Source organism: Lycium barbarum, chromosome 5, assembly GCF_019175385.1.
Source record: "Lycium barbarum isolate Lr01 chromosome 5, ASM1917538v2, whole genome shotgun sequence".
Taxonomy (NCBI): Eukaryota; Viridiplantae; Streptophyta; class Magnoliopsida; order Solanales; family Solanaceae; genus Lycium; species Lycium barbarum.
Window position 1 is genome coordinate 138,276,009 of NC_083341.1, and position 27,196 is coordinate 138,303,204.

The 27,196-nt window shown below is 34.7% G+C and overlaps 1 long non-coding RNA gene across 1 annotated transcript; it reads left to right on the forward strand.

Moving 5' to 3' along the window:
- Positions 1 to 7,227: 7,227 nt before the first annotated feature.
- Positions 7,228 to 13,404, forward strand: LOC132642813 (uncharacterized). The gene is made up of 5 exons (XR_009583347.1): positions 7,228 to 7,513; positions 11,989 to 12,059; positions 12,152 to 12,222; positions 12,888 to 12,987; positions 13,100 to 13,404. It is a non-coding gene; the product is annotated as an uncharacterized LOC132642813 (long non-coding RNA).
- The last annotated feature ends 13,792 nt before the right edge of the window (positions 13,405 to 27,196 follow it).

Below are 27,196 nucleotides of genomic sequence, written 5' to 3' on the forward strand. Positions count from 1 at the left end.
GAGGGTTATTTGCAAGCATCATATGTTGGGATGTGAGTGGATGATCCGTTTTAGAGAAATTTCAAGTGGTATGTGGAAGGCAGGCAAAGCGGTTCTCCACCACAGTTGTCTCACGGATGATTACAGAAAGGATCATTCCAATTTGAACAATCACCTAATTTCTACTACGTTGATACCATATATTATGGTCGATCCATACATCAGTATTAAGTCAGTTCAGCAAAAAATAAAAGGATTGCATACGTTTACTCCTAGTTATAGAAAAACACAAAAGGGGCGTAAGAAATCTATTGAAATGGTATTTGGTGATTTTGAAACCTCTTTCAAGACATTGCCCCGATACATGGCTGCCTTAAAATATTTCAATCCGGGGACCGTTGTTGAGTGGGAGCACCAATCAACTACAATGCAAGGTGAACACATCTTCAAGTTTGTGTTCTGGGCTTATAAACCAAGCATCGATGGATTCAAAAGTTGCAGGCCTGTCATCTCAATAGACGGTAATCATCTGTACGGTAAGTATGAGATGAAACTGCTAATTGCTGTTGGAATTGATGCGAACAATAACATTTTTCTACTTGCATATGCTATTGTTGCACGTGAGAGATTTGAGTCCTGGACGTGGTTCCTTATATTGTTGTGGAGACATATTGTTCGTGAGAGACAAGGAATTGGACTTATTTCTGACCGTCATCAGGGCATCTTGCAATGTGTCCAAACACATGATTGGTTATTACCACCATCCACACACCATAGGTTTTGCGTTCGGCATTTGAAAAGCAACTTCAATAAAAAGTTCCTCAGCAGTGACCTTGAGAAGCTAATGTGGTTGGCGGCTACAGAGCACCAGAAGAAGAAGTATAAAATGAGGATGAAACAAATCAAAACAATGTCACCTCCAGCGCATATGTGGTTAAAAGCTCTTCCGTAGGAGAAATGGACATTGCATAAGGACAACGGTCATAGGTGGGGGGCTATGACAACGGATGTCTCCGAGTCTTACAACGGTTTATTGAAGAAAGCTCGTGGATTGCCCGTTACTGCCATGGTTCGTTATACGTTTAAAAATCTTGTTGATCGGTTTGTTGAGAGAAGCACCCTTGCTGATTTGTTGATTGCGGATAAAAAGTTTTGGCCGCGTGCTGTTAAAAAGAAGTTTGATGAATACTGGGAGAGCTCTCTAAAGCATACTGACATGCAACAATTCAATGCAACTGAAGGGGTCTTTGAGATTCTGACATTTGCACACGAAGGTAAGGGCGGAAATATCCATAAAGTCTCTGCTGAAGGGAAAAAGTGTTCGTGTGTGAAGTGGAGAAACTATCATATGCCATGTTCACATGCAATTAAATTTTGTGATATCCGCGGAATTCAACCAAAGACCTATGTTAGCAAGTACTACAGTTGCAGGTTTTACAAGAAAACGTATAGTGGAAATTTTTCACCGTTGGGTGATGAGGCATATTGGCCACCTTCTCCCTTCAGTTTAATTGCAAACACTGAATACGAGCGAACTTCAGGAGCGCGGACTGCAACTAGAAGGAGGAATGAAATGGATATAGCTCCTGCTCGTATGGCTAGAAAGTGTAGTACGTGCAAACAAACAGGTCATAACAAGAATCGCTGCCTCGACAGAAATCAGTAGTTGTTGTTGCTTGTTGATTTTTATGTTTTTTCTTAAGTTGTACGATTGTTGTTTCCTTATGTAATCTTCCAAGAATATATAACATATCTTGTGCCATTTAATAGTTAGTATGTAATTTAACATTTACTACTCAGTTAATGTGTGACGTTTATTTAACTTATATTTTATTTTTTATTTCTGTTCGCATATATAACACATATTTAATTATTGCATGTGTTAAAATATTTATTTGAGTTAATCACTGAAATTAACTATATGCTTTAAAAATTAAAAAAATCAATAATTTTTTTTTATTAAAAACACAGTCGAATATGATTTAAATAGAGGCAACGTTACAAAGTATTTGTAAAACGCTAGGAAAAAATTAATGAAGGTATAACGTGGACTGATATTTGTATAACGTGGATCAGTCCACGTTATACCTTTTAATTTTTTTTTTTAATTTTTCGGTGATCAGATCTGACAATTGAAAAAAAAAAATTGGGGTTTTGGTATGTAAATTTTTGGCTATCCCCTTTTGGTTTATGCCGTGTATTTTTATACCCGGCTTCGGACTCGTTGCAAGTGTGTCATCAAACAAACCGTTTTTGCTGTATGGTATTAACTATTTTCTCAAATATGTTTTTGCTAATTCTTTAATCATCTTTTTACTAGTTTAATTTTAGATAAAAATAAATTATGCACATTTTAATGACAAGAAACAAGCAATTTTAGTTATTCAACGTAAGGATTTAGATATAACATCTTAATAATCATACTTGTATTCAGACACTCGCATCTTAACAAAAACAAATAGGACATTGATCGCATATTATATAAACAAACGACACCTTAAGGACATACACTAGAGACAAAATTAAGCTTATTGTATCAATCACGAGAAGCATATAAGCCTCTAAAATATAATCCATGGCAGAAACTAGAAAGTAGCCGCTTGTAGCACCTCGATATAACATGAGGATTATGTCCATTTCTTAAAAACTATTTAAAATTTAGCATGCTTTGGCTATTTTAGACTGAATCTATCGTTATTTCTTCTTCAATTTCCCCGCTCTGAGTCGCGTTCTGCTAAAGAGTAATTTCATACCCGAAGGTTTAAAGTTTGAAAAGTTAAAATTTAAATTTAGACAGTCGAGTCTGAATTTGAACTTGAAACTTGAGGTTAAAAATTGGGGTTTGATAGAGACCAAAAACACTGGAAGGGTGAATTTTGAAACTTCAAACTCGTGTTGTCAATTTCACATCCGCATGTTTGAAGCTGATTATATGGTAGCTAAACTTTTTTAAAATATATATTTTGACTATTCTTAAAAGTGAAAATGTCATAGGTACCTACTTAAGATTCTTTATTACAAAATATATAGATAGTTTTACTTATTTACAAAACATAATGATATTCTATGAAACATGATGGATTTTCATATATTTTTCATTTTTTTTTTCAGAAAATATTTTTTAAAAAAAATATATATTTAAAAAAATTATTTTTTTTTAGAAAAAATTAAACTTTTAAAAAAAAATTGTTCTTTTGCTCAAAGGCTTAAAAAATTACCTCAAATTTTTGTGTATGAAAGTTGTATGTGTGAGCGAAATTTTTAATACAATTTTCATACACAAAATTGTGAGCGAAAACTTTAAGCTTTGAATATTGTACGAAAGTTGTTAGAATGTTGTTGTAGTCGTATTAATTTTCCAAAAACCTAGGATGAACTTTATATACAAAAAATGTGAATGAAATTCTAAGTCTTGAGTGAGATATACACATTTCATACCATTCTCATACATAAAATTTTGAGCATAATGTTTAAGCCTTGATTGAGATATACACATTTCGTACACAAAATTTGAGCGAACTTTTTAAGCCTTGAGCAAGATATACACATTTCATACACAAAAATTTGAGCGATTATTTTAAGTCTTGAATGTTGTATCAAAGTTGCATACAATGTTGTTGTAATTTTATTAATTTTACATAAATCTAACATGAACTTTATACACGAAAATGTGAGCGAAATTTTAAGCCTTGAGCGAGATACAAATTTCATACACACAATTTTGAGCGGATTTTTTAAGCCTTGAACGAGATATACACATTTCATACATTTTTCATACTGTTTTCATACACTAAAATTTGAGCGAACTTTTTAAGCCTTGAGTGAGATATACATATTTTAAAAATAATAATAATAATAAAAATAATTTTAAAAAATAATTTTTATTTTATTTTTAAAAAGTATGTTTTGTATAGGGTTTGCAATGTTATGTTTTGTTAATAGAAAACTATCGTCACGTTTCGTAAATATTTCTCCTTAATATATATATACACACATGTACTTTACCCTCCTTAAAATAGGAGTCCTAGACACAACTATTTTTGCAACTTCGCCCATTTGGAACCTTCTTGACAAGGGTCATTTGCACTTCTGTACTTATATATTTGTGATGTTCTTTAATTTATGTCGCGCATTCCAATAAATTGTAGGGCATAAATTTATATTGAATCATAATATCATATAAGTTATGCTTGATATGACTTCAGTTTCTAAAGTACTAAAGCTACACTAGACACTAGGCATAAATTCTATTGGTAAGGTAAAAATTAAAGACCAATCCATTTTGAGGGTAAAATCAAAGACCAGGCCATTTTAAGGGGAAACGTGCAATTTTATGTCTTGACAATTGCAGGGAATGGGTATGGTTATTTTAGGAAATGGGAAAAAAAAAACATAATTGTGCAAATTTTAAAACTATTTACAATTTCTTAGCAGAGTTATTTTATTTACATTTCTATCTTTTTATCCTCGTGTCCCCATCACAATCCCCTCCGAAAATCAGGTATTTTCTTTTCCAAAACTTTCGTGCAGCTCCTGATTTTATGCTCAACGTGAATCTTATCTTTTCTCTTTCTTTCAAAATATGGTTTTGTCCACTAGCATAAACCATGTTTTTATTGGTAATGGTAATTTTACCATTTGCTCTCTTCCCTTAGCCTTCTGCCTTTAATTATATATATATTGTTTTCCTTATTGTTATTATTACTATTAGACTTATAATATTACTAGTCTTATTAATAATTAATAATATTCATTATTATACTCATAATATTACTGGTATAATTAGTAATAGATATAATTATGCTCGTCATGTATATAATTTACTGTTTAATTATACTATGAATATTATTTGTATAATTATAATATACTAATAATATTATGATTATAATTAATTATACTAATAATATTATGAGTATAATTAGTATATTACTAATTATACTATAATATTACCAGTATAATTATTGATACAATTAATACTATACATTATTAGACTCCTAATATTATTAGATATATTTATGAGTATAATTAGTAATATGTATAATTATGCACATTATGTTTTAATTAAGGGTTAAAAATATAAAAGTAAAACTTTTGTTAAGAAAAACTTTGGTTTTGAAAATAACAAAAATTACATTTCAAATGTTAGCAATAGATCAACCTAGACAAAATATGAATTAAAAGTACATTCAGAATTGAAATATGTGTCTTTCATCCTCTTCTATGCGTTTCTAAATACAGAAAAACATGAGGGTGAATTGGTTGAAGATTGAAGAAGAAGAAGCTAGAAAATAATGAGAAGAGATAAGTGAGAAAAATGGGGGTATATCATTTAAAGAAGACAGAGAAACAATAATAAAGAGCAAGAGAATAAAACTAAACCCCTAATTTAGTGGGATTATTAACTGTACCCATTTATCTTAAACTACTGAAAAAGTTTTAAAATCTGCTATTTTTGTTGCATATTAAAAGTTGTGTTAATTATGTTTATAAATCTATAAGCCTGACCCATGGTATAAATTTCTCTTTGGGGTCGTATGGTTTAAGGACTCATTAGTCCCGGGATTATAATCCCGGGACTAATTCTTCCCATCTATTAGGATTATTTTATACCATCTAAAAGATGGTATAAAATAATTCCAGTATAAGTGGGTTAAGAAGGTATAAGCTAGGTTATCCCAACATTAATTTTTATACCATGTTTGATAAAAGGTATAAATTTATCCCAGCACTAATTTATACCTTATACCAAACGTGGTATAACAATTAGTGCTGGGATAACTCAGCTTATACCTTAAACCAAACGACCCCTTAGGAAATTATCAAGGTCCATATTACCATAAATCATAGAGAACTCTTTGATGCTGGGCCTTATAAGTAGTTGGGCTACAGCCTTAATGGGCTACAACCCAAGCACCCTTGCAAGCCTTTCATATTCCAGAAGTTACTACTATCACTTTTCATTTTTTTAAGGGCAATTTGCACGATTGTCATTCGTTGGGGGTGGTCTTTAACTTTTGTCCCTAAAATTGATGGTTTTTAATTTTTGCCATTCGCTTAAAATATCTCGAGGTTCTGGATCGAATCTCGGCTTAGTCATAAAAATAAAAAGACATTCGCAAGGCAAGGTTTTGTAAAAAGTCTGCCGGATACGGTAGACTTTGCCTTATAAGGCAAACTTTTAGTTATGCCTTAAGGAAAAGTCTAGTTTACGCGGGCAGACTTTGGTTAAGGCATAGCTGAAAGTCTGCCGGAGACGAAAAACTTTGCCTTATAAGGCAGACTTTTAGTTTTACCTTATAAGGAAAAGTCTGTTGTCTCTGACAGACTTTTAGTTATGCGGCAGACTTTTTGCAAAGCCTTGCCTTGCGGTTTTTTTTTTTACTGAGCGGGGGTTTGAACCCAGAATTTCAGAGTATTTTTGGCCACCTTTTTAAGCGAAAGACAAAAATTAAAGATCAGCAATTTGAGGGACAAGAATTAAATATCACCCCAAAAGAAGGGAAATCCACGCAAAAGAATGTTTTTTTAAATGTTTTTTTAAACTTTAAAAGAATGTTTTTTTTAAACTTTACATTGAGTACATAAAACTTAAAACTCTTTTTATATTAGAATTTGTTATTGAATGGCATCTGCTCGTTTATATGTCTTTTAACGGGAATACAGTTTAAAAATATAAAGAATTTTTTCGCATCTCATGCTATTTACTAAATGAAATGTGTGTATGTTATGTTATGAATCAGCCCCATCCCAATTAGGATACCAAAAAGGATGTCACGTAAATTACTATTGGACCGAGAAGAAGCAAGGGCCAAGTTGATTTGGGATTTGGGATCCGAGTTAATTTCTTGACAAAAAGAACTGTTCTGTTAAAAAGGGCAGGGGACGGTGGTTTTGCGATAATGCGTGTTGTTGACAAAATAATTGGTCCTCGTCACTTTTCGCTGAGTCTAAGATTCTCATTTCTATTCTTATCTCTATCCTTTATTACTTATTAATTTTCCATGATAGTTCAGTAGTTTGAATGTTGCAGTTACGATACCAAAGCCACAACCGTGTTTCCTGTTTTTTTTTTTTTTTTTTTTAAATTAAGCCCGTTTGGGCATTTTATTAAAATGAAGCAAAAAACCAAAAAACCAAAAAGGCTGAGCCCAAAAGTGACCCAGCCCCACATCAACAATAAACATCCAAATAGAACAAAAAAAATGATTTGCCCTATCTGCTTTTTGTTGCCTCATTTATCACTTTTGCCTTAGCTTTTCCTTTAGGTGCACATCCGCCTCTTCTTCTTGTCATCACTTCTCATCGTTGCTGTGCTAATGAGGTTGCAAATGCTCTCAAACTCCTTCATTGTGTCCTCGAAATCACAGGTATTTTCCTTGTTTCTTGAATCTTGTACGCATCTGTCGAATTTGACCATTATAGCTGCTAACATTCTAATTGTTTTCATGTATATGCTGGAATCATGAATTTGACTTATGAGAAAATTGATCTCCCTTTGAATCTGCAAATCAACTCTTGAACCTTTCAAACTCAGGTATGTCTCCAAAATTCAAGCTTTCTATTTCGTTCCTCATACGCTGTGTATTTCATTTCTATTACTTGATTTGCACTCTTAAGTATGGAACTTGGGATTTATCGCTGTTTAGAATCTTTCTTAGCTCCACTTCCATCTCATTGAAATGTTCATATACTGTTGTTCCTTTGTCTAAAGCTCTGTTAGCTAATGCATCAGCTAATTGATTTCCTTCGCGTAAAATGTGAGTATATGTTACCTGTTTCCCCTCTCCCATACGTTTTATTTCGTCAACCCAATTTGCTAAACTCCAGGGTGGTTTCCAGCCTTCCTTTAGAATCTTTTGAACAAATTGTGAGTCAGATTGTATTATGATTCTATTGAACTGATTGTTGTTGCACCACCTGATAGCTTCTAAGATTGCCACTGTTTCTGCTTCATTATTAGTAACATGTCCTATCTCTGCTGCTCTGGCAAAAATTAAATTGCCCTCCTCATTCCTTACACAAAAACCAAAAGACCCTCTCCCAGGGTTACCTCTTGATGCACCATCAGTGTTGCACATAATCCAACCCCTAAGAGGGGGTTTCCAAATCACTTTCTTGTATTTCACCTGTGTTCTGTATCCTTCCAAAAAATGTAACATGTCCTTCCAACTGTGAGGAATTTGTTGTATTGAAGGATTTCTGAATCTAACCAAGTTCTGAATTGTAACATAGATCTGATATATGCATCTTCCAACTGATTTCCTCTCTCCATGTTTATATGCATTTCTTCTTTTCCATAGCTCCCACAGAACTATAGCCGGCACAGCATAAAACACTGGTTTCAACCTATTATTAACAGGTTGTTGCCACCATTTAACTATGATTTGTTGTAGTTGAAGTCCTTCAATATTAATACCTGCAAGAGAGGAAAAAAAGGACCAAGTCCTGTTAGCAGAAAAAGACCTAGCGAAAAGATGTTGAATTGTCTCCTCCTTAGGATTTGAACAACACCAACATCTAGATGCTAGGTTAATATTCATTCTTTTCAACACATCATCCAATGGAACCTTAAATTTCCAGCATCTCCACATGAAAAAAGAGATCTTAAAAGGTAGTCCTTTTATCCACATGTATTTATAAATCTCATTCTCATGTCCTCTCAATCTCAAAAAATCCCAGGCTGATTTAACTGTAAAATCCCCTTTGCTATCCAGAAGCCACCAATGAATATCTTTCTCCTCAGCCATCACAGGTGGTTTAATAGTATCCCTTATGTGTTGTACTACATCTCCTGGTAATATTAGTTCCAATCTTGCCACATCCCAATTCCCATCAATCACCATTTCTGAAACATTTTGAATTTTGTCATCATATGTGTCCCCTGTTGTGACATAGTATAAAGCCCCTAAACCTGTCCAATTATCAAACCAAAACAAAGCATTGCCCATTTTGGTTTGCCACCAAATGTGTTGTTCTATCAAGTCCCTAGCTTGAAGCATCTTCTTCCAATTTTGTGACCCATACTTCCATTGTACCACAACTGCATTTTCTTTTTTACAGTATTTATTGCTGAGATAAACACTCCACAGGGATGGTGAAGTTCTAAACTTCCACCATATTTTACAATATAAAGCCATGGATACATCATGAAGTGATCTAAAACCCAGTCCCCCCTCATTTTCTGGTATACACAACTTATGCCATGCTGACCAATGTCTATTTTTACCTCCACTTGTGTTATTCCAGAAAAACTGTGCAAAAAGCTTGTGCATTTGTGTAATTACACAATCTGGGGGGTTCAAAGCAGATAAAAGATGAATGGGCATACCTTGTAACACATGTTTTATTAAAACAACTCTTCCTCCAAAGGATACCATTTTTCCTTTCCAAGATTGCAATCTGTGCATTATTTTTACCAGAATAGAATTATAGTAATCCTTTTTCCTCCTACTATAGAAAATAGGGCAACCAAGATATGTGAATGGGAAATCCTTTCTTCCAATTCCTGTTATCACCTCCACAATTATTTTTATATCACCTGTGACATTATGGTGCATGTACACAGAGCTTTTATCCCTGTTAACCTTCTGACCTGATGTTTCTTCATATCTTTTCAAAACTTCCATGATTTTCTGTAAGGATATGATATCAGCAGAGGCAAAAATGATCTAGGACTCCATTTAGGAAGCCCATATCCTTTGAAATGTGGTATCTGGTGCAACTGATTTAGATTTCTTGAAAGAACTTCTGCAACCAAGATAAACAGAGTGGGGGATAAGGGGTCTCCTTGTTTTACCCCCCTAGATGATTGAAAGAAACCATGTTGTTGCCCATTTATTAGGATTGAATACCAGTTATTACTGATTATTCTGAAAATCATGTCCACAACCATGTGTGAGTATCCCATCTGTCTCATGACTTTTGTCAGAAATAATCAAGAGACCCTATCATATGCCTTTGCCATGTCCAATTTAAGTACCACATTTGCAGTTTTAGTCCTTAGCCTTATATCTGACACAATTTCCTGTGTTAGCAACACATTTTCCACTATACTCCTCCCTTTAACAAAACCAACCTGATTTAGAGAAATCATTCCTTGAAGCCCATCTGCCAACCTTTCATGGATTAATCTAGAAAAGATCTTGTTACTAAAGTTACTCAGACTTATAGGTCTCATATCTGAGAAAGTATTCACCAATTCCTTTTTTGGTAAGAGGACCAAGTTTGTGTGAGTCACAAATCTTGGTATTTCTGTACCACAAAAGAAACTTTTCATCATGTTAGTTACATCCTCCCCAATTATATCCCAACAGAATTGATAGAATAATCCTGTAAAACCATCTGGCCCAGCAACACTTTCACCATTAAGTTTAAACACTATCTCCTTAACTTCTTCCTTATTTGGCAGGGCTGTGATTCTGTCATTCTGCTCCTCTGTGACCATTCTGGGTACGTGGTCTAGAATGCCAAAATTAGAAGGATCTGGTTCCTTTGCAAACTGATCTTGGAAGAATCTAATGGCTTCATTTGCAACTTCTTCTCTTTCTTCTAACCATACCCCATTCTGCCCCTGTATCCTCCTTATCTGTAATCTTTTCCTTCTACCTTGCACATAAGTATGAAAGAACTTGGTATTCCTGTCCCCATCATCAAACCATTGCATCCCTGCTTTCTGTTTCCAGAAAGCCTCCTCAAGGTGTAAATATCTATTTAGTTCAGCCTGTACCTTGTGTAAATTCTCCCTATTCTGAGGAGATGGGTGCAACTCAAACTGGACTTCTTGTGCCTTTATGATATCCTCCAGAGACTCTATCTGCTGAAATATGTTTCCAAAAGTGTTTTTGCTCCAAATCACCAAAGCAGCTTTAAACTTCTTTAACTTAAAATGGAATAATGAAAAAGGGTTAGCCATGAAATCTGCATCCCAGTTCTCTTTCACTATATCCAAAAAAGTATGATGCTTCACCCAGAAATTTAGAAACTTAAAAGGTTTTCTAATAGGTTCAGAATTTCCAGCATATGAAATAAGCATAGGAGCATGGTCAGACCCTGATCTAACCAGATGTTGGATATCTATATTAGGGTAAACAGTTTGTAAAAACTGATTTCCTAAACATCTATCCAATCTTTTAAAAATACAATCACTCCCACTCTGACCATTCCACCAAGTAAATTTGCTCCCTTTAAATCCTAGATCATACATCCCACAATTATTAATACAAGACTTAAAATCTTGTATCTCCTGCAAACTGACAGAAAGTCCTCCATATTTTTCCTCCTCTGAAGTAATTACATTGAAATCCCCTCCTATCATCCAGGGACTGTTACAATTTTCTGCAATGTCTTCTAAGCTTTCCCATAGAACCCTCCTCTCCACTTGGGTACATTTTGCATATACCACAGTGATGAGTAAAGCTTCCTGCATTCCTTGAGCTTTGATCTTTATAGTAATGTGCTGCATGTGATCATGAATTATTTCCATCTCAAACATCTCATCCACAAAGATCCAGATCTTGCCAGATGTATTTGCAGCAGCAGTATGCATATTCACTCTTCTTCTATAATCTTCCATTTTATCAGGATCTTGAAAAGGCTCCAAAATCCCTATGAAACCAAAATGGTACTTAAGGTTCATTTTTGTTAGCCTTGGAAAAGCTTCCATAGTATTCACTGACCTAATGTTCCATATCATTGCATTCATCACTCAAACATTAGTCTTACTTAGTGCCCTTCTAGTTTGAATACCAGTTCCAGGTGGAACACTAGAGTCTCTTTGTTGCTTCTTTTTGCCTCTTCCTCCCCCTTTGAGACACTTTGGTGAGATGTCCCCTTGCGTTAATGCTGACTGATAGTGCTGCTCAAGTGATTGGCCATCCATATCATTTCTATCATCACTGTATTGTATCATGTTACCCTGACTGTCTACTTGTTTATTTAAGTTGCTATCCCCATCCTCCGTATTTTGCTGTGACTTCTTACCACTGCTGACTGGGCTTGTATATTGTACAGGTGCATGTATATCCTCCTTGCTCTGTCCAGTGTCCTCCATATTATATGGTGGATCCCCATTAGAACTATTGGTACCTCTTTTTTCTTCATTAAATTCTGTACCTTGTAACCTGTCTTTATTGGTAGCATGTGATGATTCACTCATTATTGTTGTTACTTGCAGGTTTTCATCTTCTGATGTTTTCTCTCCTATGATAGAGCTTTTCTTTTCCCTTATATCTGCTTGTTGATCAGGTAATGTATCTATTTCTTTTGCTTCTTCTATATTTTTCTGGCTGCTACTATCATCTTCTTCATGGCTTTCATCTCCCCCTTCTTCTAACCTCTTAAGGGATGAACTTATTGGCTGCCTTTTATCAGAATGAAAAACCCTCTCAATCCATTCCTTTGTGTTTGCTGGAACACTTTCATCACTTTTGCTTTCCTCCCTTTCTTCTGTTTTAGCTATGTCTTCCTGATGCTTCTCTTCTAAAACTGCAAATGTATTGCTTGTTTTCATTCCTTCTACTGCATGTTGTTCCTTTCCCACTTCTGCAATAATAACCCCTGACTTATCCTTGATGTATTTATTGTTTCTCCTTTGCATCCATTCCTTCTTACCGTGATAATTCCACCCTTTGTTATTGTTATCCCTTTTCTGTTGTACTACTGTGGACTCCTCTGCTTGAAAAGCTTTCATCTCTTCTCTGTGTTTCTTTTGCAATTCTGGATTCAAAATTCTGCATTCAGTTTCTCCATGCCCTTGTAATTTGCAATGTTTGCAATATTTTGGCAAATAGTCATAATTTATCTTGATCCATTTTGATTTGTTTTTTCCAGTATTTTCATCTACTTCTGCAATATTGATTCTATAAGGATGAGTTGCTAATAAATCAATTTGCACCTTCACTTTTGCACAGCTAGGCCTGGTCCTATTTGCCGTAGCCAAATCCACTGTCAACGGCTTTCCTACTGCAGTTGCCATGGAGAAAACAGCTTCTCTTGCAAAAAAATTTGGAGGTAGGTCTGGAAAGCTAATCCAAGCTATTGCCACTGATGTTTCTTCTTCTGGTTTGAACCATGGGTCCCAAATTAATGGTCTCATCTGACAATATCTCTCATGTACTTTAAGGTAATATGCTGGAGTGGATAGCATCTTCACATAGTCTTCAAAGAGAGACAATCGAATCAGAATGTATCTTTCATCAATAAGGCCAATGGTGGCATTCCCTTTGATTGCACATTGTACTGAAATTACTTCTCTTAGTTTCTTTATGTCTATGATATCATAAGAGAATTTGCCCAAGATTGCATATTGTAAATCTTCTTTGATTATCATCTGGTGTATTTCCTTAGAATTCCAAGTTATGTAGGGTTCACCATCTACAAAAATAACAGTCTTGGATGGGATATTAATCTGTTGTGTATTTTGTACTGCTGTTGGAGGCTTCAAAAGATTTGCATAATTCTGTTCTTTATCTTTTCCATTGGGCATATCTAAAGGGTCGTTTAGGGGTTGTGCACTACTGGTTGGTTGGGTTGTTGATTTTGAAAGAACTGATGCAGTCATGGTATTGTGGGTTGTTTCCCGTTCTTATTGATATGGTGAGGAGTTTGGATTTGTTACAGTGTAAATATTTAAAAATACCATTTGAATCGTGTGTGATAAGAGGAAAAAAAAACCATGTATAAGCTAAGTTATTATTTAAGTTTCAATACTAATAGTTTTATTTTCTTTGCAGGAAATACCATAAATTATTAATATATTAAAAACTCATAACTTAATGCAGCATGTGAGCAAAAAGAAGAGGAAAAGAAGATTGTATCAACTGAACATATTTGTTGGTGAAATACTATTAGCGTACAACTACAATGGCCACATGCTGAAATTTAAAGAAATGTCAACATAAGCTCACGGTAAAAATAGCTATGTATGTACCATTTGTTTCTTAAAAAAAAAAAAAAAAAAAAACAAAAGAAAGACAAAACAAGAGAAAAGTCAAATGGTACTTGACAATTTGTTGTTTAAAGGATATGAGCTCAATTTCAAGGCAACCTGACAACTTGCCAAAAGAAGAAAAATAAATTGATTTACATGGCATTGGAAGAATCTATAAATTGAACATGCAGCTGCTTGAAGGGCAATTACGGAGAGGAAAGGAGTAAGTGCTAAAAAAACATTGTTCTATTGCTTAGCCTATTTCGTAGTTATTCGGTATAGGATATTATTCTAGTTTCTGCTTTTAATTAAATAGCGGAATTCTTCTTCTTGAATATTTCTTCTATTTTCTTATTTAATGGACATCTATATTTCCGTTGGTTGTACTAGCTCCAATATGGAGTAACTTTCTTTTGTGTTGGGAAAATGACGGATCTTGATATTTCTATATAATAGTAGATACTATTCCTCAGTTTCACATGCTAGAGCTGAATCTTTTTATTTATTTTTTATCCGCTTTACAGTTAGATGTTATTTCATTTGTGAGCATTTATCTATTTTATACTATATATTAACGTATTACTAATTTTGTAATCGAGAGAGACGGATAGTGCAATAATTAGTTATAGCAAGTAAGGTAACCGAAAGGGACTTACTATAAAGAGCATGTTTTCAGTTCAAACATATATTTCTGGTTCTCTAATAGTACTATTTTGATAATTAATTTGTATAACTGAAAGGAGTGCAATTGATTGTTCAACTTAAGTAATAATATATAAATGTAATCGTGAGAGGCATTTATACAATTATGAGAAATAGAAATTGAAGATTAAGGAATTTACTTTATAATAGAAATATCAAGAGAAGTCAGGATCCCAACACTTTTTATTATATTGTGAAAAAACAAAATATATATTCATTGCTCTATTTTCGCATTTTTAATTAATTCTCTCACAACTCACTATTTCTAGTTCTCTTAAACAGTATAAGAAACGTCTGTAGAATAGATAAATCAATCTCCGTGGGTTCGACATCTTTTTATACTATAATTTGACAGAGTACGAGCTAAAACTTTATATATGCCAGACACTCGTCATATTTTTGGCGGATTAATTGTTTTACTACTAATTTGAGAACCGTTTTACTTTTGTTATTATTATTATTATTATTATTATTATTATTATTATTATTATTATTATTATTATTATTTTAACTTTTAAGAAAAGAAAAAAAAACTTCTGGAAGTGTATGACCCGTTCCTCTTCAAGAGAACTAGTTAAATGCGATCCTGAAATTGAAAAATCGTTAATTTCTTCACTGAAAGACATAGAGAACAATGAGAACAACCCACTTCCACCGTATCAAGTGGAAGAACAATTTGATGAGGTGGTACCACGACATGGTAGGATACTTAGAGATTATGCAAGGCCAAATCACTTTGAAGGAGAGTCAAGCATAAGGAGACCACCAATAGCGCCAAATAACTTTAAAATCCACACAGGTTTAATGTTACACCCTGGAATTTTCGCACGTTTAAGTCGCATCGTGAGTTAGTCAACGGAAGTTCACAAGAAATTATCTTGAGGTTAAAAAAGATTGAGTGTACTAATTTAAATGGTTATAAGGACCTATAAATAATATTAGTAAGTGGCGGAAGGTTTGGAGGGTGATTGAATCAAAGAAGGATGAGTTTCGTCAAAATTCAGCGAGTTGGGAATACGATAACTTGTACTTTTGGTCGAGATTAGGAGTGCTTCACATGCTAAGCAAGTAATGATATGAAGTATTTGAATCGCATAATGGTTGCTTTTTAAGTTTGGAAGTCAAACGAGTTATATTACGAAAGTCGACAAAGGGCGTCGCAAGTTAAGTTTGTAAATTTCACTGAAATTTAGTCAGATGTCACGGAGCTTTTCTCTCAATATACTTAGAGTTATGGGGTGATCCACCCACCAAATCTAAGGCCTACGAGTCTAGTTTCCATCGCATTTAACCGTTCATCGATATGACATCGGAGTAGAGAGATATTCGCATTTCCGTCCAAGGATGCAACTGCCGCGGGAACAGTGAGTAGTCGATTGCTTTATTTTGCCCCTGTATATATACATAGCCTTGGACGAAATTTACTTCATTTCTTCACCATAAAGACCAGCAAAACCTAAGAAATATTATCAAACCTTCTCCCATCAATCACAAACACACCTAAAAGCAAATCAAATAATTTCAACACGGAGAACAACATGGCAATTACGGAATTGTGATTTCTTCGCTAATTTGCTTCTTGGATAAGAAATTCACCTTGAAGTAACTTGGATTTTGGAGTGATTTTGATCATCTAAGGTATATTTTAACTTCCTTTTGATCTCTTTGAACGTCTACAAGTAATAAATCCTAAGAATTGGTTGAACACCCCATAGAATAAGCTCTTGTAATTCTTTAAGAAACTCTTATGAATATAGCCTAGTTGTTGGACTGTTTTGTATGATTTTGGTGTGTTGTTTGGAGCTGTGAAGTTATGGATGGATTGATAAGGAAGAGGAGGAGTAAATGAGAAGAAAAATGGTAGTCTTGAGGGGTCGTTTGGTAGGAGGGATAGGATGAGATTGGATTATTAGTCCCATGGGATTGAAATTATCCCATGTTTAGTTAGTGGGATAACTCCTTTGTTATCTCACCCAATCCCGTCTATATGGGATAAAAGATGGGATTAGTAATCCCTTATAGAAGGTAGGATTAGTTATGTCATCTAATCCCACCCAATCCCATCTATATGGGATAACTTATCCCTCCTACCAAACGACCCCTGAATGAAGAAATTAAACTACAAATGACCCTACGAACTTACGCCCGCAAGTTGTTCGACGAAATGCCTCAATAGTATTCCTATAAGCTAAGGACTCGGAATTGATCCCAAATTGACCATATGATGTAGGTGATCGTTCGTAAGATATTCAAGGACCCGTGGAACGTGGAAAACTTCATCGTTGAGGTATGTAGGGCTTTCTATTCTCTTTGTGGCATGACTAGATTTCAAATGTCCCTTCATTGAAAAGTTGTTCCGTTAACTTGGATCGATCGCGTTCCATGATAATTGAGCTGACACATACTTCATCTATGACTTGTACCAAATTATGTCCCACATATCATTTTGGCTATCGATTAAAAGACTTTCCATTCAACTTGTGTCAATTATGTTCCAAAATGGTTAAGCTTACCCTTTTTCTCATGAATAGCTTGTATTGAAGTACCATTCGCATTTCGTATCCTTCTTGGTTATCAAATGAAGAATGATATTTGTTACGGTACTCTTCACGTCAAAGTTTAGTTGATTGTACTTCCTTTAGTTGAGTTAATCCTTATCTTCTTGTCTATTGCTCAAAGGTGAAGAACCTCCTGTTGGTATACTTTTTCTGATAAAAGTTGTGTCGATCATATTTCATAAGAGTTTGACTAACTTTGGCTTCGCGTATAATTCATAACAAGATGTTTCCCTGTACTTTTATTTCTTTGGCCTATTGATTAAAGAATGATGAACGTAGCGACAATAACAATAGTCGGGGGATAACGACGACAGGTCACTCCGACTCTTCTTATGATATCTCTTCTGAGGTCAGTCTTGCATTGCACTTATATATATATATATATATATATATATATATATATATATATATATATATATATATATATATATATATATATATATATATATATATATCTGTGTGTGTGTGTGTGTGTGTGTGTATGTATTTATTTTCATTATTGAGTCGCGCTATAGTCGGCCGGGTAGGCACTTATATGTGCACCTAGACATGTTTCTTTCTTTACCGAGCCGTGTTGTAGGCGGCCGGGTAGGCACGTAGCTGTGTACCTAGATGTATTTCTTTCTTTACCGAGCCATGTTGTCGGCGGCTGGGTAGGCACGTAGCTGTGCATTGCCACTGATCAGTTGGGCAGAGATGAAGATATGATGATGAGCTCACCCCATAGAGGTATATATATTATTATATGATATGATATGTTATAAGCCTCCACCGTGAGGAATGATTTTAACGAGCTTACAGCTATATTCCTGTCATGGTTATGGTTGCCCTCAGTGGCCTCGTTCAGATTTTCAGGTTGTCTCTACATGTCTTCCCATGTTATCTATATCCCTTATGCTTATGTTATGTTTATGCTTACCGCCTTACATACTCGGTACATCTTTCGTACTGACGCATTTTGTGCGCTGTGATCATGCCCATAGGTACAGGTAGACGGATTGGTGTACCTTTCTCAGTAGGACAACAAAGTTCAGCAGGGATGTTTGCACTCCATTCTCCGGAGTTGCTGGTCAGAGTCATCAAATAGGATGCATGCATGTGTATATATATATATACACAACACCTGTACACTGACTGATAGTCTGTAAGCCTCTAAGAGCACTAATATGCATCAACTGGTCGGGACAGGGCCCTGACACACTCACAGTTGGTTCGCTCGGCCCTTCGGGTGCCGGCCACACCTCACAAGGTTAGGGTGTGACAGTTAATGCAGGCCATCCAAAATTCATGCCAATTTACGAGTGATGTAAGTGAAGATCCTCATTCACACCTAATTGATTTTCTTGAATTAATTGAAACTTGCAGGTATAATAGAGTCACAACAAATGCCATCAGGTTGCAAATTTTCCCTTTTCACTAAAAGGAGAAGCCAAGACATGGTTGCGAGGCTTACCAAGAGGTTCTATTATTACATGGGACCAAATGACCCAAAAGTTCCTAAACAAGTATTTTTCACTTGCCAAAACAATTAAAATGAAACAAGAAATCAATAATTATATGCAGACAGATACTGAATCTGTATATCAGGCATGAGAAAGATTAAACTCAATGTTAAGAAAAATCCCACACCACGGTATCCAAGATTCTGATTTTTTTTATATTTTTTTATCATGGCCTTAAACCCTCTGCTAATGTAATTGATGTAGCATCAGGAGGATCCATAATGGGAAAGACCACTGCAGAAGCCACATAATTGTTGAATGAAATTTCAGAAAATGTTCTTCAATGGCCTTCAGACAGAATAATTATCAAGAAAGCAACAGGAGTGAATCAAGTTGAAGCTCTAAATTCATTGACATAACAAATTGCGGCTCTCACACAAAAAATAGAGGTGATTCAAGTAAATGCTCACTATCTCAACTCGAGAATTGTGATGTCAGTGGAGGTAATCACCCCAATCACGAATGCCAAGCTTCAACGCAAAAGAAGGAACATGTAAGTGCTATTGGTTACAGAAACAATTACTCATTTGGTAGTCCTATGGCACAAAAACATCCGGGATTTCAATGGGCTAATCCTAATGGTGCTGAAAATCATCAACGATTTTTTAATCAAAAGCAGCAGGTACAGGCACCACCTGGTTTCCAAAATCAAAATAGAGGGCAACAAACTTTCAACAATTTCAACAATAGTCCCAAATAAATCATCAATCAGGTCTCGAAGGCTTGTTATATAAACACTTCAAGAATACTGATGACCTGATACAAAAACACATTAGGGCTACCGACGAGAGGATCGAAAGTCAACAATCAGCCATCAAGAACTTGGAGATCTAGGTAAGCCAAATGGCAACCCTCATGTCAGGACAAATTCAAGGTGCTTTACCAAGCAATACCGAGAGGAATCCAAGGGAGCACCTCAAAGCCATTGCCCTACGGTCCAGTAAAGCTCTTGATGATCCATATGTGAATCGACAAGGAACTCCGAAAGGTAAAACAAGTAAATGAAAGCGAGAATAAAGAAGAACCTAAGCTTCCAAGTGAACAAAAAGAAAAAGGGAAAAAGGTGCAAGAAATTTGTAGACACGTGATTTTTGACTTTCCCGGGACGTTTTCACTGTCTTATTGATTAATCTTCCTTTTTAGTCTAATGTTGGACATTTTTAACTTTTATTTATTTTTTAGTAGGTTTTTATTAGAGAATTTGAAAATCGCAAAAAAGGAGTCTCATTTTTAGAATATAAGTTTTGTTTTCATTTGTGACAAAAGAAAGAAAATTTCCCAAAAAATACATTTTTTTAATCTATTTTAGTTAATTCCCAAGTTAAAGATTGTAATAAAAGAGTATCGAGTAACTGATTATTTTTAATCTTACTTTTTAAATTAGGAGTAGTATTTTTATCAATTATATCAAAAATAGAACCAATAATGTATTGCCACTTGGCAAAATTTTACTCTATCCACACAAAAAACACATTCTACTTGGGAAGGGAATATTTTATTCTTCCTTCCCAAAATATATCTATCTACATGGGCATTTTGGGAAAAAGGAAAAGAATAAGCATACTCAAAATTCTACACCTAGACACACTATAAATAGCTAAAGATAGAAACCTAATAGACCTAGATCATACATCATACTCAACCGTAGGGAAATAGACTAACACTCTACAAAAGCACAAATCAGCCGCATGAAGGATGGCTACCATTTTTCATTTTTGCTAAACCTAGACATAAAATATCCTACACATAAACACATAACCGGCTGTAGACACTACATAACATACAACCAAACATATTGAGAAAGCTGGGGCTTTTAATTAAGGGTGACAAAAAAGTTTAAAAATTAAGTTGGGTAACTCTAGTTTTTTTAATTGAGTAGGGGTGATAAACTTTGAATTAGTAATTAGGAAGTTTTGACTTGCCTCAAAGTTATATTTTTAACACTTTAACCCCAAGCTTTATTTTTTACACTTTTCCCTCAAGTTTTGTTTTTAACACTTTGACCCAACCAATATAAATCATAAAATACCCCCTGCCCCCAACGCCCCCTCCTCCCCGCCCCCACCCCCTCCCCTCCCACAAAAAAAAAAAAAAAAAATTTAAAAAAATTTTAAGAGTTTTTTTTTGGTTTTTTGTACCACCCACCCCTCGCCCCACCACCCTCCCAAACAAAAAAATTAATTTTATTTTAAAAAGTAGTTTTGAAAAGTTTTTAATTTTGATTTTTTGCACCACTCCTCCTCACTCTCCCCCACCCCACCCTACCCCTCCCCCACCCCACACACACCAAAAAATGTTTTTTTTAAAAAATATTTTGAAAAGTTTTTTTCTTTTTGTTGATTTGTACCACCCACTCCGCGGCCCCACCACCCCCCACCCTCCCAAAAAAATTATTTTAAAAAAAAGGGTTTGAGAAGTTTTTGGTTTTGATTTTTTGAACCACGCCCCCTACCCCCCCCCCCGCCCCACCCCCTCCCTGCCCACCACTCCCCACCAAAAAAATGTTTTTTAAAAAATGATTTTGAAAAGTTTTTTTTTTGTTTTTTTGTACCGCTCACTCCCACCTCCAAAAAAAAACTAATTTTATTTTAAAAAAAAAAATTGAAAAGTTTTTGTTCACCACCCCCACCCCATCCACCCCTCCCCCCGCCATTTCCCCAACCCCCACCCCCAAACCCCACCAAAAAAAAATGTTTTTTTTAAAAGATATTGAAAAGTTTTTTTTTTCAACCACCCATCCCCCCACCACCCCCACCCTCCCAAAAAAAATTAATTTTATTTTAAAAAAAGTTTTTGTGTTTGATTTTTTGCACCAATACCACCCCATCCACCAACCCCCTCGCGGCAAAAAAAATCTTGAAAAGAATTTTTTTTCTTTGGTTTCTTACTCCACCTACCCACCCCCAAAAAAATAATTTTGTTTTAAAAAAAATGTTTTGAAAAGTTTTTGTTTTTTGTTTTTTGCACCACCCACCCAAAAAAAAAATCTTGAAAAGAAGTTATGAATTAGAGAGAGAGATGCCAAAAATAAGTAACAAGACTTGTTACAACAACTAGTATCTTGTTGGGTTTTATCCAACAAGAGTGAGGACCTGTTCAACAACTATGTCACTTGCTGCAAAAGATACTACAGTTGTTGCAACAGATACTATACTTGCTGCAACAGATATTACAGTTGTTGATACATATACTACTTGATTCACCCATATTTAGTGATCAACAAAGGGAATCAATGATATTTAGTGATAAACAAAGGAAATCAACGATATGTAGTGATCAATATATAATACTTAATCAATTTGATGGTATTTTGAGTTAGGAAAGATGATCTACTAAGTCAGTATGCACTAAATCCAATGATCATTAGAGTGAATTGATGTGAACTACTCGATTCACCCATATTTGGTGATAAACAAATGAAATCAACGATATTTAGTGATCATAATATAATACTTAATCAATTTGATGGTATTTTGAGTCAGGAAAGATGATCTACTAAGTCAGTATGCACTGTGAACTACTTGATTCACCCATATGTAGTGATAAACAAAGGAAATCAATGATATTTAGTGATCAATGTATAATACTTAATCAATTTGATATATTTTGAGTCAAGAAAAATGATTTACTAAGTCAGTATGCACTAAATCAAGTGATCATTAGAGTGAATTGATGTGAACTACTTGATTCACCCTTATTTAGTGATAAACAAAGGAAATCAACGATATTTAGTGATCAATGTATAATACTTAATCAATTTGATGTATTTTGAGTCAAGAGAGATGATCTACTACGTCAGTATGCACTAAATCGAGTGATCATTAGAGTGATTTGATGCGAACTACTTGATTCACCCACATTTAGTGTTAAACAAAGGAAATAAATGGTATTTAGTGATGAATATATATATATATTAACATCATTAATGGATTAGATAGTAATTTCATGGATTAGATGGGCAATTTTAAGTGTATTCTTCCTAAATCGAGTGATCATTAGAGTGGTTTGATGTTAAATACTTAATTCAACCATATTTAGTGATAAAAAAATGAATTCAATGTTATTCAGTATAAACAAAGGAGTTCAATGTGATCAATATCGTGAATATGTTGCAACAATGGAGGAGTTGTTGCAACATATGAGATACTTGTTGCAACATATAAGTAAGTTGTTGCAACATATGAGATACATGCTACAACATATGAGTAAGTTGTTGCAACATATGAGATACCTGCTGCAACATATGAGTAAATTGTTGCAATAATTCAAAGAAGGTGATTAATCTATTGCAACAATTATGCAACTTTCTTAAACAACTGATCCATCTGTTGAAACAGTTTAGTAACTTGTTGCAACTTTTTCAACAAGTGTATGATCTATTGCAATAATTAACTCATATGTTGTGACATATTTTTTATTTTTTGCAATAATTTAAGCAATTGTTTGATTTTTTTTCCCACAAGGTGAGTAATTTGTTGCAACAACTAAGCAACTTGTTTAAAAAGATTAGTAACTTATTGAAACAGATTAGTAACTTATTGAAAAAAATTAGTAACTTGTTGTAAATTCTTCAACAACTGTATGCATTTGTTGCAACAATTAGTAAGCAAAATAAATAAGTTCATAAACATAAATTGTTCAACAGCTACCTTGACTCCAAATACCACAACTAATCAAAATAAATAAGTTCATAAACATCATTTACAAATAACATAAAGGACAAAAAAAACAGAAATTGTTAAACAGCCACCTTGGCTCCAAATACCACAACTTAAGTAATAATTTGTTCAGCAACTGCCTTCTAGGGTGTAGCAGATTTCCTTGATCTACTCCATCTCCTTCATTTCCATCATTAGTTTCTTCATCTTCTAGTTCTGCTTCACTTTCTTCATTTGTATCTACTGCTGCTTGGCTCTGTTCTTCATCTCTTTCTGAGGATTGATTGTCAGTTTGGCTGTCAATTTGACTAGATCTTTCCTCAACATTTGCTGATTCATAAATAGATTGTCTACACTTGTTGCAACAATTACAAATCTGTTGGATATCTTCTACAAACAGAACCAAATAACTGAAGCTATGTCCAACAGATTAGTGAGTCATTGCGACAGATTAAAAAACAATTTTTTTTTGGGGGTGGGTGGGGGAGGTAAGAAAAAAAAATTCAAAACTTCTTTTCAAGAAAAATCATTTTTGACGGGGGTGGGGGGTGGGGGTGTGGGTGGTTGGAAGGAGGAGGAGGGGGGGTGAAAAAACAAATAAAGAAAATCAAAACTTAAAAAAAAAAAAAATTGGGGGCAGTGAGGTAGGGCAGGAGGAGGAGGAGGAGGGGGTGGTTGGTGAAAAAGCAAATAAAAAAATTAAAACTTTAAAAAAAAAATTGGGGGGGGGGGGGGGGGGGGGAGTGGCTGATGAAAAAGAAAATAAAAAATATCAAAACTTAAAAAAAAAAAAAATTGGCGCGGGGGGTCAAAAAAACTAAACAAAAAAAAATTCAAAATATTGTTTTTGGTGGTGTTTGGGGGTGGGGTGGATTGGGGAGGGGGATGAAAAAAATAAATAAAGAAAATCAAACTTTAAAAAAAAATTCATTTTGGGGGGGGGGGGGGGGGAGGAAGAGGGGGGTGGCTGGTGAAAAAACAAATTAAAAAAAAAAAACTTAAAAAAATGTGGGGGGGGGGGGGGGGGGGGGGGAGGGGTGGGAGGAGGATGAGGGGGGCTGGTGAAAAAACAAATAAAAAATATCAATTAAAAAAAAGTTTGGGGGGGGGGGAGGGGGTGTGGGGCGGGGGTGGGAGGAGGAGAAGGGGGCTGGTGGGTTTTTTGGGATTAAGTTGGGGTCTTTGTGTATTTTGTAAAAAATTATAAGTTTTAAAAATTATAATTCAGTCCAACTTAAGTTAATCACATTTTTAAGACAAGTTTGGTTGGTCAAACTTGTCACCATTTCTAATTAGTAGAATTTTTTGTCACTATAAGTTAAATCTTCCGAGAAAGTCATCTTCTCTACCAAATCATACACAGTAATCATCATAGATACCTTACACCTAAAATTAGCCGCCCCAAAAATCTAGAGATTACACATAATGATAACCATAATCAGCCGAAGTGAATACATACAAAATCTTCAATTTTAAGAAGAAAAGCAGCAGCTCCATCAAACACCAAGCATACAATCTTCATCTTGTTTGGGTTTATTTTCGGTTGAGGTTGAGGTCCCGTCAGCGTCGAATTCCAGTTGCAGCAGTCATTTTTTGTACGTTAGCATGTAGTTTCCTTGGTCTCTATTTAATGGAAGATAGTTTCAGCTTATAAAGGTCCAATCTTTGCCCCTATTCATTTTACTCTGTTAAACCTGAGATGTGATTTTATTTTTTTGTGATACGATTTTGTCCATGAATTTTATGAGTAGTCTTTGATGTTTGTTGATGACTAAGTAGCTGAAGGTAAATATCTTATTTAGCTGGAATTTAATTGCTCAATTTACATAGATTTAAGTTATTTAGTGTGACCATGATTTAAGAGTACATCAAAACGAATCATTGTTTATTGGCCCATTTAATTACTACTATTTAATTTCCAGGATTCCTACATGGATTATTTGTTAGTCCATCATCTTTGATTTCATAAGTGTTATATATCATATGTTTTATTCCATTGAAAATCTCACGTCACTGGTAGCTATTAAATTAGTAAGTCATATTAAGTTTATTAGTAATATCAAGTTGGTCACTCCATTTCATTGGATTTTGTTTGTTTGGTGACCTGTAAATTTGATTACATTTTGTTAGTGCTTGTTTAAGTAAGAAACCGAGCAAACACGGATTTCGACTAGCTTTGGTCACATTTTGTGTCGCAATCTTATATTGAATAATTCTTTTGCCATGTTTGTATATACATCTGAGTACTAAAATATTAGGGCCCACGCCTAAATTCAAGGTCCGATTAATTATTTAAATGTGAGATGAGCGGGATGGGTGCGAATTATTTCAAACCCCGTTGTCAAAGGAAAAAAAAAGAGTGGTAAAACTAATTATAAGGGAATGAGATGGGTTGCGAACACGTTTCAAAACTCGTTGTCAAAAGAGTGAAAGTTTAACCAAATAATAATAAGTCTTGGATTTTACAGACAAATAATTGCTTTTAACATTAGACGAGCTTTAGGAATGTGTTAAATGTTTGTTTCGATTAAGAATGCGGTTACGCATCTTATGTTGAGACGCGCTTTAAAGGAACTCAAGGATGGAGTTATGCACCTTGGAACAATTGTTCTAATAATTAAATTTCATTAATTCAAATCAAGACGTGTAAACAGAGACAATTTAGGTGCGATACATGGGGGTGAAAAAAACGGTTACGCTTCTAAGCCTGTGTATGTCAAGATCTGGAATGCGGTTACACATCTGGGTTAAGACTAATAAAAGTTCAATAATAAAAAGTAGGGGCAAATCAAGGCTCGGAAACATAATATATCCAAAATTGATTTAAGCTAAGTATAAGTCGATAAAGTGACTGTGCTAGAACCACGGGACTCGGGGAATGCCTAACACCTTCTCCCCAGTCAACATAATTCTTTACCTGGTCTTTTGTTTTCGCGGACCAATAATAAAAGAGTCATTTCCTTTTGATTAGGGATTCATAAGGTGACTTGGAACACCAAAACTCAATACAAAGTGGTAACTCTGAATAAATAAATAATCCCTTTTCAAAAAATCACTTCAATTGGAAAAACTCTTTAATAATAAAAACCTGTGAGTTTATCGCACGGAGGGCGTAAAAAAGGGTGTGACAAAAATAAATTCATTAGAAATTCTCATTCTGTACCTCTTCCCTTTCCCCAAAGGATGAAAAGAGAAAAACTTGACAAACAGTTCTCAAAGTTTCTGGAAATTTTAAAACAACTTTACATTAATATATCTTTCACAGATGCTTTGATACAAATGCCTTCTTATGCTAAATTTCTTAAAGATATTTTGTCAAGTAAAAGAAACTTGGAAGAAGTTTCTGTCATTAAGCTTACAGAAAAATGTAGTGCTATACTTCAAAATAAGGTTCCACAAAAACTTGGTGATCCAGGTAGGCTTCACTTATTTGCATCACTTGCATTTGACTTAGTGGGACTTGGCACAAGAGCCGGGTCTGTCTAGGACAGGTGACCTTTTATCTGACCAACATGTGCATCCAATGTGCTATTTGTAATATACTTCGAAGGTTTACCTGATTGTGGACCGACTTTAGGCTAATCAGTGAAATGGAAGATAGAGAGACATGTTCCTTTTACTTTTACGCATGTTTGTCTTAAACCTCCAACTTGCCCGGTTCTTCCTTTAAAAAAAAAAAAAAAACTCAACACAAGAACAAGTCTTTCAAAATCAACCCCTTTTAAAAAGATCTGCATGAACTACGCACACCTGATTTCCGTCCCTCGGGGCGACGATACGTAGGCAGCCCCTCCTTGGGTTCGGTGATCTTTATTCAAAAAAAGGGGTTTTGATCCTTATTTTAAAAAAAAATTACTCCTTATTGAAAAA